The sequence below is a fragment of the Balaenoptera acutorostrata genome, chromosome 8 (genome assembly GCF_949987535.1).
Source record: "Balaenoptera acutorostrata chromosome 8, mBalAcu1.1, whole genome shotgun sequence".
Lineage (NCBI taxonomy): Eukaryota > Metazoa > Chordata > Mammalia > Artiodactyla > Balaenopteridae > Balaenoptera > Balaenoptera acutorostrata.
The window spans coordinates 31,889,229-31,905,859 of NC_080071.1; the positions used below are offsets into that span (position 1 = coordinate 31,889,229).

The window sequence follows — 16,631 nt, forward strand, 5'->3', positions numbered from 1 at the left end:
TTAGTGGCTTAAAAAAACAAGAATTAATTATCATGTCTCATGGTTTCTGTTGGCCAGGAATTCGATGGAGGTTAACCAAACAGTGCTTGTTTAAGGTCTCTCACTGTAATAATCCCAGTTTTAGCGCTGAAAATCCTGTGTCCTGGGAAGCCCCTCCCAAGGATGCGAAAAGTTCTGGGTTTCGGTGATGGGTGAAGAATTGAGGAGTAGGGGTAGTACAACACCCATACAGTGACCAAAAATATAAGGACTGAAAGCAGCGCTGTTTTTAGTGTCAAATGGATACAGCATGAACTGTCTGTCATCACCGTCACTCACTGATTTTTTCCCCTCACCACTGATGTTGGCAACCACGATTTGCAGTTCACAATAATGGGTCACCCATTGTTGCCTCATTTCCAGTGATGTGAGTTAGGTGTGCAATATAAGTGTGTGTGATCATGGCATTAACAGTCCAAGTTTGACCTGGCCTATGAATTAACTGTTGTGCTTTGAATTAAGATTATAGAGGCCATCTTGAATAATCAGGATAGATCCCCACCCCCAAATTTGGTTCAGACATTGATACTGATGCACACACCAAGAGGCTATGGAAAGATGAATTATTTACACCACTGAGGTCCCTGAGAAGGGCAGGGCAGGCCTCTCAAGCAGGTCCAGAATGCCTTGAGAGAGCTGAGATAGGACACATACTGGCTTAGGGTTTTTATTGTGGAGAGGGGATAGGGGGGTGAGGGTTCCCAGTACGAGTAGGGACTTGTGTGGCTTGACTCTCCTGCCAGCACCAAAGGAGAGAGTGCTCAGGCTTTCTTAGCAGCTTGCCCAGATGTAGGGCAGACGGGGAGATGAAGGGATAAGGTCTAAAGCTCTTAGTTGTCAAACATCAAAATAGAGCCACTTTTCTATTGCAGAGATAGTGCTAGGTTAATTTTTAATGTGAATATTGGGACAATGTTTTCTGAAAGTTCAGATCATGAAGATGGGAACTACTGTGATATCACAGGCATGACCCAGATATCACTGAAACAGGAGGCTAAATGGGTTGTTTTTTTGTGTGTTTTTGCTTTTGTTTTTTTACATTTTGGCCATTCCGTGCAGCCTGTGGGATCCTAGTTCCTGACCAGGGGTGGAACCTGGGCTGCTGTGGTGGAAGCGCCCCTGTGGAGTCTTAACACTGGACCACCAGGGAAGTCCCAGACTGGGTTGTTTTAATGATAGAAGGAAGGACACATACAGCTGGATTAGGGAGGAAAAGAGCCGAACCAGAGCATGCTGTAGAACATGCAGAAAATAATTTTGGATTGGACATGGCAGAGGAGGAGACTGTGGAGACACATATGGAGAGTGAATGTCACAAGTCTGGGATTAGACAGGGAAATACCTCTAAATTAATCAAACGGTTTTGTGGTCTCCCAAAGAAACACCAATGTTCAGTTGAAAATAGTGAGCACAGAATTAATTTGGGCTAACCACACGACCAACACGCACGATTGTATCATTCCCTTTGTGGCGCTGTGGAACTGAGTAGAGTACCATATACTGATTCACAGGTTGGAACTAAAATGTCCTGTGGGGAAATTTGAGAATAGGTACATCGGCCTCTGTATTAAGTTGCTAGGGCTGCCATAGCAACGTAGTGCAAACCAGGTGGTTTAAAACAAACAAGCAAAAACTTAATCCTCACAGTTCTGGAGACTAGAAGTCCAAAATCAAGCTGTCAGCAGGGCCATGCTGCCACTGAGGTTCTAGGGAAGTATCTGTTTTGTGCCTCTCTCCTAGTTTCTGGCGGCTCTGGCACTCCTTGGCACTCCTTGGCTTCTAGGTTCATCACTCCAATTTCTGCCCCCATCTCCCCATGGCCATCTTCCCTCTGTGCGTGTGCGTGTGTGTGTGTGTGTGTGTGTGTGTGTATCTGTGGGCAAATTTCCTTCTTACAAGAACACCAGTCATATTGGATTGAGGGCCCACCCTATTCCAGTATGACCTCCTTTTAACTTGACCCTATTTCCAAATAAGGTCACATTCAGAGGTTCCAGGTGGACATGACTTCTGGGGGAACACTACTGAATCCAGTACAGCCCCTTATGGTGCAGAGTTCATTCTGTCAAATCTTACCTATGATCATGCTTTCTACATTACATAGAAATGAGTCAAATAACAGCAACAAAAAAATGTTTACCCACTCTTAGGTATTTTAATTTGAAAATGGAGTTTCAAATCATTCTCTTGATTTTTTATGAAGATTTTAATAAAACTGTAGAAAACAAAATATTGTTGATATCTTGTCCAAATAAAAGCTAGAGTTTATCTGTCTGCAGATTCAGCAGAGAGTGCAAATGTAAATCTTGGCAAGTTCTATTCAGTCTATAAACTTCTATAATGTGGACTTGATAATAGCAGAGCTGCAAGTCAAAAAAAATTTACATTTGACTGTAGTCAGTTTTACCACTACATAAAAGGAAAAATGGATGTCTTAAAGGCTGTAGGCAGTTCATAGAAATATTAGTGGAAAAGAAAACAGAAAGATTAAAAATAACCTACTATAGGACTTCCCTGGTGGTGCAGTGGTTAAGAATCTGCCTGCCAATGCAGGGGACATAGGTTCGAGCCCTGGTCCAGGAAGATCCCACATGGCGCGGAGCAGCTAAGCCCGTGCGCTGCAACTACTAAAGCCCACGTGCCTAGAGCCCGTGCTCCACAACAAAAGAAGCCCCCGCAATGAGAAGCCCGCACACTGCAGAGTAGCCCCCGCTCACCACAACTAGAGAAATGCCCATGCGCAGCAACGAAGACCCAACACAGCCAAAAATAAATAAATAAATTAATTTATTTATAAAAATAAACAAATAAAAATAAAAAATAAAATAACCTGGGCTTCCCTGGTGGCGCAGTGGTTGAGAATCTGCCTGCTAATGCAGGGGACACGGGTTCCAGCCCTGGTCTGGGAAGATCCCACATGCCACGGAGCAGCTGGGCCCGTGAGCCACAATTGCTGAGCCTGCGCGTCTGGAGCCTGTGCCCCGCGACGGGAGGGGCCGCGATAGAGAAAGGCCCGCGCACCGCGATGAAGAGCGGTCCCCGCACCGCGATGAAGAGTGGCCCCCGCTTGCCGCAACTGGAGAAAGCCCTCGCACGAACCGAAGACCCAACACAGCCAAAAATAAATAAATAAATAAATAAATAAATAAATAAGAAAATCCTTTAAAAAAAAAAAAAAAAACCTACTACATCATGAAACAGAAGAAAACATGTCATTGTTATTTTTTATTAAATACAGATAATATCTGTTTAATTAGTACTTTGTATTTATAGTCTCCTTTTAAAATGTTTATAGATCTTAAGAATATACAATAACATAGCCTACAAATTTAAATATCCGATATAGAGTATTTTAAAAAGATAAAATAAGTTGCTATATCAAAAGAGAACTATTAAAATATTGTTATATTTTTCTACATATTATTTGTTTAATTATTCCTACTATTAATCACTTCTAATTGTCATTGCTAACTAGTCTTGTTATTGTTTATTTAAATAATAGCATTTATATTTATGTGCATATATTGATCTCTAACATTCTGTTTTTGAGAATAATTTAATTAAAATTTCAAATAAAAATTAGAAACAATTCCATTCATTTAATTAGACATCATAATTACATTTTTCTATTTGTTTAACAAAATTGAAATGTATAGCCAGCTAGAAAAAAAAATTTGAATCTAGCAACCATTATTTTAATAGGAGGTAGACAATATTTAACACTTTAGAAGATGATGATTAACTGTAATTGAAATAAATATTTCATGATATGATTTAATAAAATAGGTACTAACTACATTATTTAATAATGTACACCCAATCTGAAGGAAATCACATAAAAGTTTTATCTGTAGCTTTTATCTAATACATATACTAAAAATTAGTAGTCCCAGAAATCATTCCAGTTACACTGTAAAGAATCAGTGTTATTAACTTACACTGATTTGCTGTTCAAATTCTTTTCTTTCTAGCTAATGGCATGGCCCTAAGGATGAATACTGAGAATAGCTAAAAAGATTTGCCAATACTAAATACATCTTAAAAGCTATTTTTAGCATTCAGTATTTTTCACCAATCCTCTTTGTTCTCCTGAACTCCCCCCAAGAATGCTCTAGGATCTTGACAATAGTCCCAGGGGTGGAGGAGACTAGGTCTTTCAACAAAACCTGTCATCACTTCCACCACCCCACTCAATGATATATTACACTGAAAACATATCAGTGTGGGCCAAAATACCCTATTTCTAATGCTGGTTTCCCTTTAACTGAAATATACTTAGAACAGAGGAAGACGGACAATCCAACATGTTTACGACAACTTGCTCCATCATGAAAAATAACTGCCCTTTGGCTTGGCCCAGGAGGCATGTACAGCATGGGGGCCACCTCTGAGGTTTAAGGTGGGTGAGGGGTATGCCTTTCTTTTGTAAAGTGAGAGGAGAAGCAGAAACTTTTTAGGAAAGAGTCCAGACAGATGTTGAGCATCCAGGAGCCCATTCCCGTAACTATTCTCTTCTTGAAAGCAACCACAGTTTGAAGACCACTGGTGCAGGAGAGGGAGAGCAGATGGACATGTGGCATGTGGCATGATGGTAGGGCAGCACTGACCACCCCCTTGTGGTTAACCATAATGAATTGAAAGTGAAACTAGCCGTGTGTTTTCCATTAGCCACAGTCAGCTGAGCTGATGCAGGCAGGAAGAAGGTAGAGAACTGGATTTAACCAAGCATGTAGTTTTGAGAATTTAAAGATGTGATACATGCAGACAATGAACAACAGAAAAAAAAAAAAAAAAACAGAAAGAAAGAAAAAAAAAAAGACTGTTCAAGAAAGAAAATGTAATCACAATGCACTACTAGATTCTGTAGCAGTACATTTTTCTATAGACTTTAGCTCCTGCCTCATCATACTCTCTAAGACCAGTCTGTCTACCCCCACTCTCTTTGCTGTAGATTTAGACCTTTTTTATTTTTATATGATCTTTATAAGGGTGTTGGCAGGAAGAGGTGATAAATATGTGTGTCGTTTGTCATCTTGAGCAAAAAGTTCTCAAATCACATTTTAAAAGATCACACCAGCTCTTGGAGAATAGATTTGGTGGAGGAGACAAGAGTGGTTGTAGTGACCTTACGAGAATGTTGCCGTAATTCAAGTAAGGGGTGCTGGTAGTTTGGTCTAAAGTGGTAGAAGTAGACATGGAGAAAAGCACATGGCGTGGAGAGTTATTCAGGATGACATGACTTAACTCAGTTATGGACTAGAAATGGGAAATAAAAAAGAGGTATTTGTCCAGGCTTCTTGCTAATGGTTGTGCTCACTAAGATAGTAAACACTGAAGTAGGGCAACATTTCTGGAGGAAGATCATTACTATATTTTTAGAGCTGATGAGCTTGAAGTATTATTGATATATCCAAGTGAAGAGGTTAAGGAGGAACATGCTATACACATTCAGAGGTAAGGTCTGGAAGGACACATATATTAGGGAGTTGTTGATGGTGTTATCCGTGGGTAATGAGCCAGATGAATGTATGAGCTCTGTTAGGAAATGAATACAGAGTAAGATTGTAATACACAGTAAGAAGGGGGTTGTAGTATGCTGTAAAAAAGAAAAAGGCCACATATTCCTCTCATCCTGGTTTGCATGACTCTTTACAATATGATTTTGTCTCCTATGAAGAAGTAGACTTTATTTCTCCAGATCTCTTAAAGCTGGACCAGCGTTGTGACTTGCCTGGACCAATAGAAAACAGGGAAAGTAATGTTGGGGGAATCAGAGCCTAGATATCAAGACGCCTTCAGCTTCCACTCTTGCCCTTGAGACTGCCATGTTAAGAAGCCTAGATGAGCCTTCTTAAGCTTAAGTGACAATGAGAGGGAGGTTCAGCCAGCAGCCATCGCTAACCACTGCACATGTTCATAAGTTCATGTTAGATCAGCCAGGCCTCAATTTGCTATTAGATGACTTTTGCTGCCTGAGTGACCACAGGCAAGAGCAGGAGAACCCCTCAGCCAAGCCAGACCCAATTTGCTGACCCACAGAATCATGGACAAATAAAATATCTGCTAGGTTTACGCCACAAAATTTTGAGGTTATGCAGCAATAGATCACTCACTGATGCAGGAGCCCAGGAAAGAGTCAAGAAATTCTAATATTTAAATTTCAGGTAGAGAAATAAAAGCTGGCCAAAAGAAAAAAAGTGGTAGCTAGAGAGATAGGATGAAAATCAGGAAGGTATAGTGTCACAGCAACAAGGAATAGACCCACAGAAACCAAGAGGTGTTTTGTGAATAAGGGAGTATTAACAGTGTCAAATATGGCTGAAAAGTCAAATAAGATGAAATGAAAAATTCCTGTTGGATTTAATGACAGGAAGGTCATGGTGACTCAGTGACATTTAGGACAGAGGGAAAATTAATAAGTTCAGGTTTAGACAGAATTTGAGATGCCTGTGGGATATTTAAGTGTGTCTGTCCAGCACATAGTTAGATTATATGAGCCTGAAACCCAGTGGAAAGTTTGTTTGTTTGTTTAAAGTAGCCCTTGAGTTGATTCTTTTTCTTTTTTTATAAATTTATTTTTGGCTGCGTTGGGTCTTCGTTGCTGCGCGCGGACTTTCTCTAGTTGCGGTGAGTGGGGGCTACTCTTCGTTGCGGTGTGCGGGCTTCTCATTGCGGGGGCTTCTCTTGTTGCAGAGCACGGGCTCTAGGTGCACGGGCTTCAGTAGTTGTGGCATGCAGGCTCAGTAGTTGTGGCTCGGAGGCTCTAGAGCGCAGGCTCAGTAGTTGTGGTGCACGGGCTTAGTTGCTCCGCAGCATGTGGGATCTTCCTGGACCAGAGTTCGAACCCGTGTCCCCTGGATTGGCAGGCGGATTCTTAACCACTGCGCCACCAGGGAAGCCCCCAGTGGAAACTTTAAGGCTAGTCAGCACGTGGGTGATAGAGCCATTAGTGTGGCTGAATCCCCAGGGAGATGATGTGGAGTGGGATCTTGGGGCACACCAAGGTTTTTAGAGGGTCCACACTGGCAGAAAACACTACAAAGAAGCCCATGAATTAGGAGAACTGAGAGAAAGATGTGTATGAAAGCTAAAAGATTAGAGTTTCAAAAAGGAGTGAGAAGTAACTGTGTCAAATGCAGCCTCTGCTCTAGTAAGGCAGGAACCAGAAGGTCCCCCCCCCCCCCCATTGAAGCTGGTACCGTTTACCAGAGCAGTTTCAGCAACGCTGGGCAGTGACTGAAAATTAGAAGATGGATGCCGATGGGTAAGGAGACTCGCACAGAGGAGAGGGAAAGAGGGCACTTTCAAGGGCCAAGTGTTTTGTTTTTTATTTATTTTAGTTTGTTTTAAGGCTATTTGACTTAAGCTTGTTTTTTAATTGAGAGAAAAGAAGTAGTTTTTAAAAAAAAAGAGGGTTACACTCTAACGGGTTATTTTTTCCAACATCCGCTTTTCCAGCTTTCATGAAAAATTCTTCTACTTGTATTTAGTTTTTACAATATCACCCTTCCTCTTATAAATAGTTGGTTAAAATTCCCAGATTTGTTTGCTTTTTCCATTAGAATTTTAGGTTAGCTGACTCCTGATTGAGTTGGGGAGAGACGGCATTTTTCTCACTTGGAGCTATCTTCCAAATCACAAAGGAAGTATCTAGTATTCTAAGAATTCCCAAATGACCCTAAGAAAAGAAGTGAAATTTCCTAGTAAAACAAATTTGAGAAAGGCTATACATTTGAAATCTCCCTCTGAGAGACTGACAAAGTATATTAGACTGACAAAGTCTTCCTCTGAGACGCCCTACATTAAGCAAAACAAAAATAAGAACAAACCAAAAAAACAAAAATAAAAAACAAAAAATCCCCACCCTGGTAAACAAACTATTTTCCTAGAGAATACTTTTTTCTCTGGATGTTATTAACACATCAAAAGAATTTCCCCTTAACACCAGTTAGGAAACCCTGCCACAGCAAATTGGTTGTACCTAAATTCTGTGGATTCCTGTAAGGTTTTTACAGTAGAGAGGGTATTCATCTTACCTCTAGATTTAGGGACTCATGTTACCTCAGGAACTTGGAGCCCTCTGTAGACTACCCACAGTGAAGAAGAGCGGTGTCACCATCAACTACCTTGGGGACCTTTTTGTAACAGCAGGGTAGGGGGTGGAATTAACAAAAGATTGGAATGAGGATAAAGATGGTCCAGGAGAGGTCAGCAAGAGACAATGTTATTAATGAAGGCTAATGAAGTTTTCCACTCTGTGAAAGGATTGGTCATTTATTACAAACCTTCCCAGAAGGATGTGAGTTGAAGACAGGATCAAAGTGCCTCCTTATATGCCTGGAGGAAACAATGAACTAAACTACAATCACCTTAAATTAAGACACACAATTGGAGATGATAACATATTTGGAAGTTCTGATGGAATAAAGAAGAATCAGGAGGGACTTCCCTGGAGCTCCAGTGGTTAGTACTCCGTGCTTCCACTGCAGCGGGCACGGGTTCCATCCCTGGTCTGGGAACTAAGATCCTGCATGCCTCGCTGCATGGCCAAAATGAAAAAAAAAAAAAAAAAGACGAAGAAGAATCAGGATATAATGCCCATGGAAACAGGGTGATCCACATTATGGGTTGAAAGAGGGAAATCTGTGGAGCACAAATTTGTCAGTGTGGCCACATGCTGTCTTGAGCATGACTCGGGGAAGAGCAGAGAAGAGTGGGGTTCAGGTTGGTTCCACTGTGAACCCTGATGGGGTCTAGCCTGAACTGGTGGCCAACCTTCCCCTTCCCACCTTATTGAAGTGATTAAGTACAACCGACCTTAAAAAAAAAAAAAAGATTGCTATTTCACATATATACTAATATTTAAATTCATCCACACATCAAGAATTGGAAGACAATCATCATTTACACGAGACCTAAAATAACAACGTTTTGGCTCCAGGCTCCCTCTACTGTCTCTGCAATAATTAACAAACATTTCATGGCACTCTCCTGACTAGATTCCAACATTTATGAAAGTCAAAGCAAACATAACCTTGTACAATAATAAAGGATATCCTTAGTATCCTTAGTATGGTAATCAGGAAGTTCACTATTTGGAGAAAGTTGAAAAATTATAAACTAGTTAATGAAATATTTATATAGACAGAACCATATGAAGTTGGTTGACCATTTTTAATTCACAGATGGCAATTTCATAGGGTTCAACCTTATATATGAACATTTAATCGTCAAAGAATAGTAGGATGTGTGTGTGTCTGTGTGTGTCTGTGTGTGTGTTTGGGGGGGGATTATTACCTTTAATAACCTCTACTATGAAATTCCCTAAATACATTGGTTAACTTACATGATGTTTCTTGGCCAAAATTAACCACAGAATATGTTAAATCTAGTGTCTTATAAGAATGTATATGTTATAACTTGGGTTTAGAAAAAAGAAGTCTGCCTTTAGGTTAAAAAGTGTAAAGATACAAAATGTTTCACACAGGAAGGTTAGTGAAAGAAATGTAGAAAAGCCTTATGTTTACAAGAGGAAAGCTGGAAATAAAATAGTTAACATTTTAACTGTGAGAGGAGGAAGCAGGGCAATTTACATATACTTCAAACGATCTCACACTATTGAGAAAACCTGCAAATCCTGCAAAGAATTAGAGGGAAAAGCCAAAGTCAATACACTTCAAATACCCTTGATGTTTCACAGACACTAACGAGAAAGCATCTTCTGGGTAAGTTCACACTTTGCACAAAATAAATATTAATTCTGTTGTTGGTAATTTTCCAAAAAGTTAATATTTTACAGTTCAGAATTTTATTCCTTAAGTTTGCCTTTGAAGCTGGAAAATTGCTTTTTTTTTTTTTTTTTTTTAAAGGATTTTCTTATTTATTTATTTATTTATTTATTATTTTTGGCTGTGTTGGGTCTTCGGTTCGTGCGAGGGCTTTCTCCAGTTGCGGCAAGCGGGGGCCACTCTTCATCGCGGTGCGGGGACCGCTCTTCATCGCGGTGCGCGGGCCTTTCTCTATCGCGGCCCCTCCCGTCGCGGGGCACAGGCTCCAGACGCGCAGGCTCAGCAATTGTGGCTCACGGGCCCAGCCGCTCCGTGGCATGTGGGATCTTCCCAGACCAGGGCTCGAACCCGTGTCCCCTGCATTAGCAGGCAGATTCTCAACCACTGCGCCACCAGGGAAGCCCTGGAAAATTGCTTTTTGAAGTTATGTTTTCATAATCCTAGGAATTCAGTCCAAGAATGAAAGATGCCATTAAAGATTTATTTACAAAGATGTCATCAAAACCTTATTTTTATAGTTACTGTTCGCCACTTAAATCTTAGGCCTAGCATAGTGTCTAATATAAAATAAGCACTCAATAAATATTCTTGAAAGAAGGAATTACCGGAGAAGAGTCGGAAATTTCCAAATTGGAGACTGGTTGAATAAATGATGGATAAATTGTGGTTTATACATACTATATAATGTATGGCCACTAAAAATGTTTTTTGAAGACTTATTAAAGACATTGGGGACATATTAAGACATTGGAGAGAATGTTAAGCAAAGAGGAATGCTAACAATGTGTACACTATCTAATACAAGTTTTATAAAGTAAATATATACACGCACACAAAAAGGCTAGAAGGAAAAATAAAATTATTGACTAAGGTGGTTTTTATTGTTTTCTTTGTGTTTCTCTTCATCTTGCAAACTGTCTGTCATGAGCATGTACTACTTTTATAATCAGAAAAACACTAAATGTTAAACATTCTTTATGATGCTCTGCTAACAATTAGATCTGTGATAAAAAAAATTAACCATTCAAAATAGTGAGTTTAAGATAGTTGTCGTGGGGTGATTCAACATTTTTATAAGTGTGTTTGGCTTTCCCCCTTCACTTTGTTAGAATAAACCCTCACTAGATACATACTTTTGTAATTTATTCAGTGGCCTGAATGCACTAGCCAGAGCTAAATTGTTCTCTACGCTTGAGTATAACACCAAAAATAACTTCTGTACAAAAGTTATAGAGATAGGTGAATTCTTTCTTTTTTTAAGCTTGCCATCCTTTTATTCACTATAAAATACACCACTTAAGTCCACACTGCTTAGTCCTCTGCCTACAGGTGTAAAGCTCCAAAGCATCCAAAGGTCTAGGGCCCCAGAACTGGCCAAATTCACTCAGTGCTCGAGGAACAGTGACATAGAAGCCCACAACTGATAGAAATTATACACCAGTGGTGACATCTAATCACAGAATATTGAGGGGCAGGGACACCTCCCTTTCTCTCATAATTTCTTTTTTTAATCTTCCAGTTTTATTGAGATATAACTGATATACAGCACTGTATAAGTTGAAGGTGTACAGCATCATGATTTGACTTACATACATCATGAAATGATTACCACAGCAAATTAGTGAACATCATCTCATGTATATACAAAATTTTTAAAAAACAAAAAAATATTTCAGGTGAATTATTTTTAAAGTTATACAAAGATGAAATATAATGTTCTTTTCATCAGAGAGAAATAAAATAACCAACATGGGTTTAAATAGGCCCTGGGCCAGGCACTTTACCTAATGATCTTTAATCCTTACAGCTACCCTGGATGCAGAGACTTTTATTCACATACATAATATTATAGTAAAAGTAATCATAATAGCTAAGCATTGCTGATCAATTGTCATGTGCCAGGCTCTGTGTCAGGGGCTTATTTTCTCTCAGTTCATGTTCTGAGCAAGTAATGTTATCATCCCCACTTTGCACTTGAAGACCCTGACCCCAAATGGAAGCCATATCTGTTTAACCACTTCTCCATGTGGAGAAAATACTTTTATTCTCCAAGGTCATTAAACTATTTTTGTGCCTTCTTTCAGGAACAATAAATAAATAATGAGGGCTTCCCTGGTGGCGCAGTGGTTAAGAATCCGCCTGCCAATGCAGGGGACACGGGTTCGAGCCCTGGTCCAGGAAGATTCCACATGCCGCGGAGCAACTAAGCCCATGCGCTACAACTACTGAGCCTGTGCTCTAGAGCCTGGGAGCCACAACTACTGAAGCCTGCAAACCTAGAGCCCGTGCTCCTTAACAAGAGAAGCCACCGCAATGAGAAGCCCGCGTACCACAACGAAGAGTAGCCCCTGCTCACCGCAACTAGAGAAAGCCCGCGCACAGCAACGAAGACCCAATGCAGCCAAAAATAAATTAAATAAATAAATAAATAATGAAATCACTGCATTCTACAAATGGGCTTGAGCTCGTCTGTTGCAGGAAAGAGGGGTGAAGAGGAAGTTTAATCAGTTAGATTTGGGGGGTTCTTACATTTCCTTGGAGCAGGACAATGGGAATAGCCAGTCAGACATTACCCATTTATCAACAGTAAGCAAATTCATCAAAACTAATGTTTTAAAAGGTATTGATCAAGAAATATAATGAATTTTCCTTGGCCTTTATTGAACAAAAAGTCTTCAGTCAAACTTAAGATATAAGGGTGTTCCGATGACAGAGGAGGTAGTAGTTTGCTATGTCCTTATCAAGCTAGGGATGTATTTGTCAAGGATTTCACTGAGCGCTCTAAAAAACATCCATGCTGAAACTTCCATTCTGGCTTTTTCCCTTTGCCTCTTTCCTACCATCCAGGGCTCCAAGGAGATTTAGAGTGAATGTGAACAGATGATTAGGAGAAAATTTTTTTTTTAATTATTTATTTATTTATTTATTTTTGGCTCTGTTGGGTCTTCGTTTCTGTGCGAGGGCTTTCTCCAGTTGCGGCGAGCGGGGGCCACTTTCATCACGGTGCGCGGGCCTTTCACTATCGCGGGCTCTCTTGTTGCGGAGAACAGGCTCCAGACGCGCAGGCTCAGTAGCTGTGGCTCACGGGCCCAGTTGGTCCGCGGCATGTGGGATCCTCCCGGACCAGGGCTCGAACCCGTGTCCCCTGCATTGGCAGGCAGATTCTCAACCACTGCGCCACCAGGGAAGCCCGAGAAATTTTTTAAAATTTATTTACTTTATTTTATTTTTGGCTGCGTTGGGTCTTCGCTGCTGCGCGCAGGCTTTCTCTAGTTGCCGCGAGAGGGGGCTACTCTTTGTTGCGGTGCACGGGCCTCTCATTGCGGTAGCTTCTCTTGTTGCGGAGCTCCGGCTGTAGGTGCGCGGGCTCAGCAGTTTTGGCGCAGGGACCCAGTTGCTCCGCTGCCGGACCAGGGATCAAACCCATGTCCCCTGCACTGGCAGGCAGATTCTTTAACCACTGCGCCACCAGGGAAATCCCAGGAGAATTTTAAAATAACAGAATCTCCGTATACCCTTGGTTCCTGAAATGGTCCACCTGGTTCCATTTTATTAAAATATAATTATAAAATTTACCATTTTTTAAAGCATCTCTACATGGCAGAACTTTATATACTTTATGTCATTTGAATCTGACAACCATCTACCAAAGTTCATATTCCCAGAGGGCACCTAAGAGGTTAAGTAGCGATTATACCTCATATAGCTATTTAGTGAAATTCGCATCCAGATTTGATTCCAGAAAATGGGCTTCCTTGGTGCCTAGCAACAAATCGACCCTGGTGACTCCCTGCATCCAAAGTGGAGAAAACCAATTCCTTCCTAGAAGCCAAGCTTGAGGGACAATTAGAATTTTCTATAGAAATGCTCTCCACCCTCTTCTGTGACCAAACCACTTACTTAAGCAGTAAAACCTTCCATTGGCCAATGTCAATTTCATATCCCCCGCTAGTGGGAGAGGAGGGTCCCTGGTTCTAATCATTTGAATCTGATCTGTGGGGAAACGCGTCCAGAGCCCTACAGGAAACCCATAATCTTTTCAGGGCGACCTAAGGTTGGGGGAACAAGTCCTGAAGGGGACATCGGTTCATCCACATCCACGGACAACCCTCTCTCCCAACTCAAGACATCTTTTTCTCCATAGGTTAGGTTTAAAACACTAACGAGGCCGCCCTGCCTTTTCCCCTCTCCCCGCCATGAATAAGATCAGGTATGGACAACGAAATTCCAATCCCCCTCCATTCTGCCCTTCTCAGAGTAACTGGTGCACATGCAGACTCTCAAATCAGTGTGTCCGACGGTGTATGCAGTCAATTCTCTGCGCGGTGGGACTCCAACCGCCGACCTCTACAGGCCACGGGTCACTGGGGGCGTACCTTCCTAGACTCCCGGATCATGCTCCGCCCCCTCCCTGCCCCGCCCCTCAGCCCTGCCCCAGGCTCGCCCCGCCCCTTCCCCCTCGCCCCTCCGCAGCTTCCCAGTCCCCGGCGCGCGCAGTCTCGTCTCCATGGCGACGCGGCGTCTAAGGCTCCTCGCTCCCAACACCGAGCAGACCAGGAGCTGGGCTAGCTTTCTGTGTCAACCCTTCAAAGCTGGTCGGCGTGAGAGGGCCACAGGCGGGTAAGAAGCGCCGCATCGACCACGGTCGCCCTCTCCCCATCCCAGCGAGCAGCCTGACCCAGTCCTCACCTCGGACTCCCCCAAGCCCGGCGCCTGAGCCCGCAAACTTCTCTGCCTACTCCAGGTTCAGGCTCTGGCGCTCCAACGCAGCCGAGGCGGCGCGCGAGGAGGTAGGATCCGCGCGGCCGGAGGTGCAGCTCGTAATTGGCTTTCTCCTCTGGCTGCAGTCGGGCACTGAGGAAGGGATATTTGTGTCTGGGTGGGTGTGATAACTGGGCAGTTTTGACAGACGTGTCTACACCACCATTCTCTGACCTGCCGAGTCGCACGCGCCAACTCCTCCACCTCCCCCCCCAAAAAAAACAATGAAAATAGCCACGTTCCATCCAAGGGCTTCCGGCTACTTCCCTCTGCCCGCAGGCACCACCCCCCCCCGTTTTTTCTTACTTTTTTTTTTTTTTTGAAACTTCTTAATGGCCAATAGGAGCGAGCACTCAGCTGTCTGTAGTTAACACGTCATTACTCCCTAGTCCGAGTTGCCATAAAAAATTTCTGTGGAATTTGAACAAATCATTTAACCTCCCCTGGCCTTGTTTTCATCTTCTGTAAAATGAGGGGCTTGGACAGCGGATCACTTCTAAGGTCTAGTCTCAGCCTTCTGTGAGATAACGAAATTGACTTGAGATTTCTAAAATCAAGATCCTGGGGTCTTTTGACTACTCAAACTACACAGTGCCCCTATAGCATTTTAGTTAACACATAGCATCACTATAAATTTATCGTCTGACTTCCCAGAGGGCATAGGTGAATTGGAGGAATCTGTTATTACCCCCAAGAGACCCCTGGAAGTTGCTTTTTAAAAATAAATCTGAAAAAGACACTGAAAATGTCTTTTGATTTATTTCATTCTCCTAAAAACCAAGTACAATGATCACCAAGTCCACCTTGTTAATTTTTTTTTTTCTAATTGAAGTTTTGTTTTTTTAAATCTCAGGAAAACAGTAGCACTGCTCTTTAAGTGTTAAGAGTTTACCAGAGCTGAATTCCAACACCTTTGTCGGATTCCACTGCACCACTCCAGAATTCCAGAGCTTCCTACCCCACCACCACACACATTCAGCACCACCATTTGAGCTCAGTCTTCAATATTTTCTCCCCCTTCATTGCCCAAGCCAGGCCCAATTGTGCACTTAGAACGGACTTCCTTAGTCAGGGTTCAGCTTCCGCACTGTCCTTGCTAGGCTGTAGGTAATAATAACAATAGTAATAGGAAGAGGAAGAGTTGGAGTGATTATCATTGTAGTAGGAGATAGGTGCTACTGTTATTTATTATTAGCTATTTATATTAACCCTCACAGTAACTCTGTAAGGCAGGTAGTATTGAAACCACTAGGTGGCGTTTGGGGGGGCTCCAAGGAGCTCTGGTGCTTTGTCTCCAGGAAGAAAGAATTTAGCAAGAGGCAAAGTGACAGATAAGAAGTGATTTATTAGAACAGGACGCCTGTGAGGCTTACAGGAGGGCAGGCAAGAGGGTGCTGTGCCCAGAACTAAGTGAGCTACGGTTTTATAATCAAAGGAAAAGTGGGGGGAGGGGGAGAGCCCCTTCTTCCTCATTCTTGAGTAGACATCACGTTTCCGTCATCAGCTCACCCTCCACGTTGGGCGGGGGAGTTTTCTTATCCCTGCATGGTCAAACTGAGACTCTCATGGTGCAATGGAAATGAGCAAAAAGGTGTAACATATACTAAAATATGGTAAATCATCTCGTTTCAGTATAATGTCACCTTTTCCTTATATGTTTGTTTTTTATGCAAGCAGAAGAGTGTGTCCTAAGAATCATTAACTTACTGAACTCACTGGGCAGGATGTGGGTCTCATTCCACTATTGTTTTATTGTTTTGGGGCTTGTCTCATGCTTCTGTTGCATGGTTTTGTTGCTAAGCAAACCTGCCTTCTTGAGTGATCATTAACTTACAGGGGTCTCCCATACTTTTTTCTTTACTTGCAGTCCCCTAGGGGGATTAACTATTTAATCACTCTGTCCCTATTTAATCACTCTGTCCCTATCGTATTTTTATCCTCATTTTACACTTGAGGAAAGTGAATCATAGAGGGATTAAGGAACATGCTCAAGATCACACAATTTGCTGGGATTTGAACATAGGCAGTCAGACTCCAGAGTCT

General features: G+C 42.0%; 1 protein-coding gene across 1 annotated transcript in view; it reads left to right on the forward strand.

The window, feature by feature from the left end:
* Positions 1-14,303: 14,303 nt before the first annotated feature.
* Positions 14,304-16,631, forward strand: part of ERICH2 (glutamate rich 2) — a 31,726-nt gene continuing 29,398 nt past the window's right edge. Inside the window, exon 1 of the mRNA XM_007183258.2 lies at positions 14,304-14,617. The gene's annotated coding sequence lies outside the window, so the exon portion shown is untranslated. The remainder of the gene's footprint in view (positions 14,618-16,631) is intronic.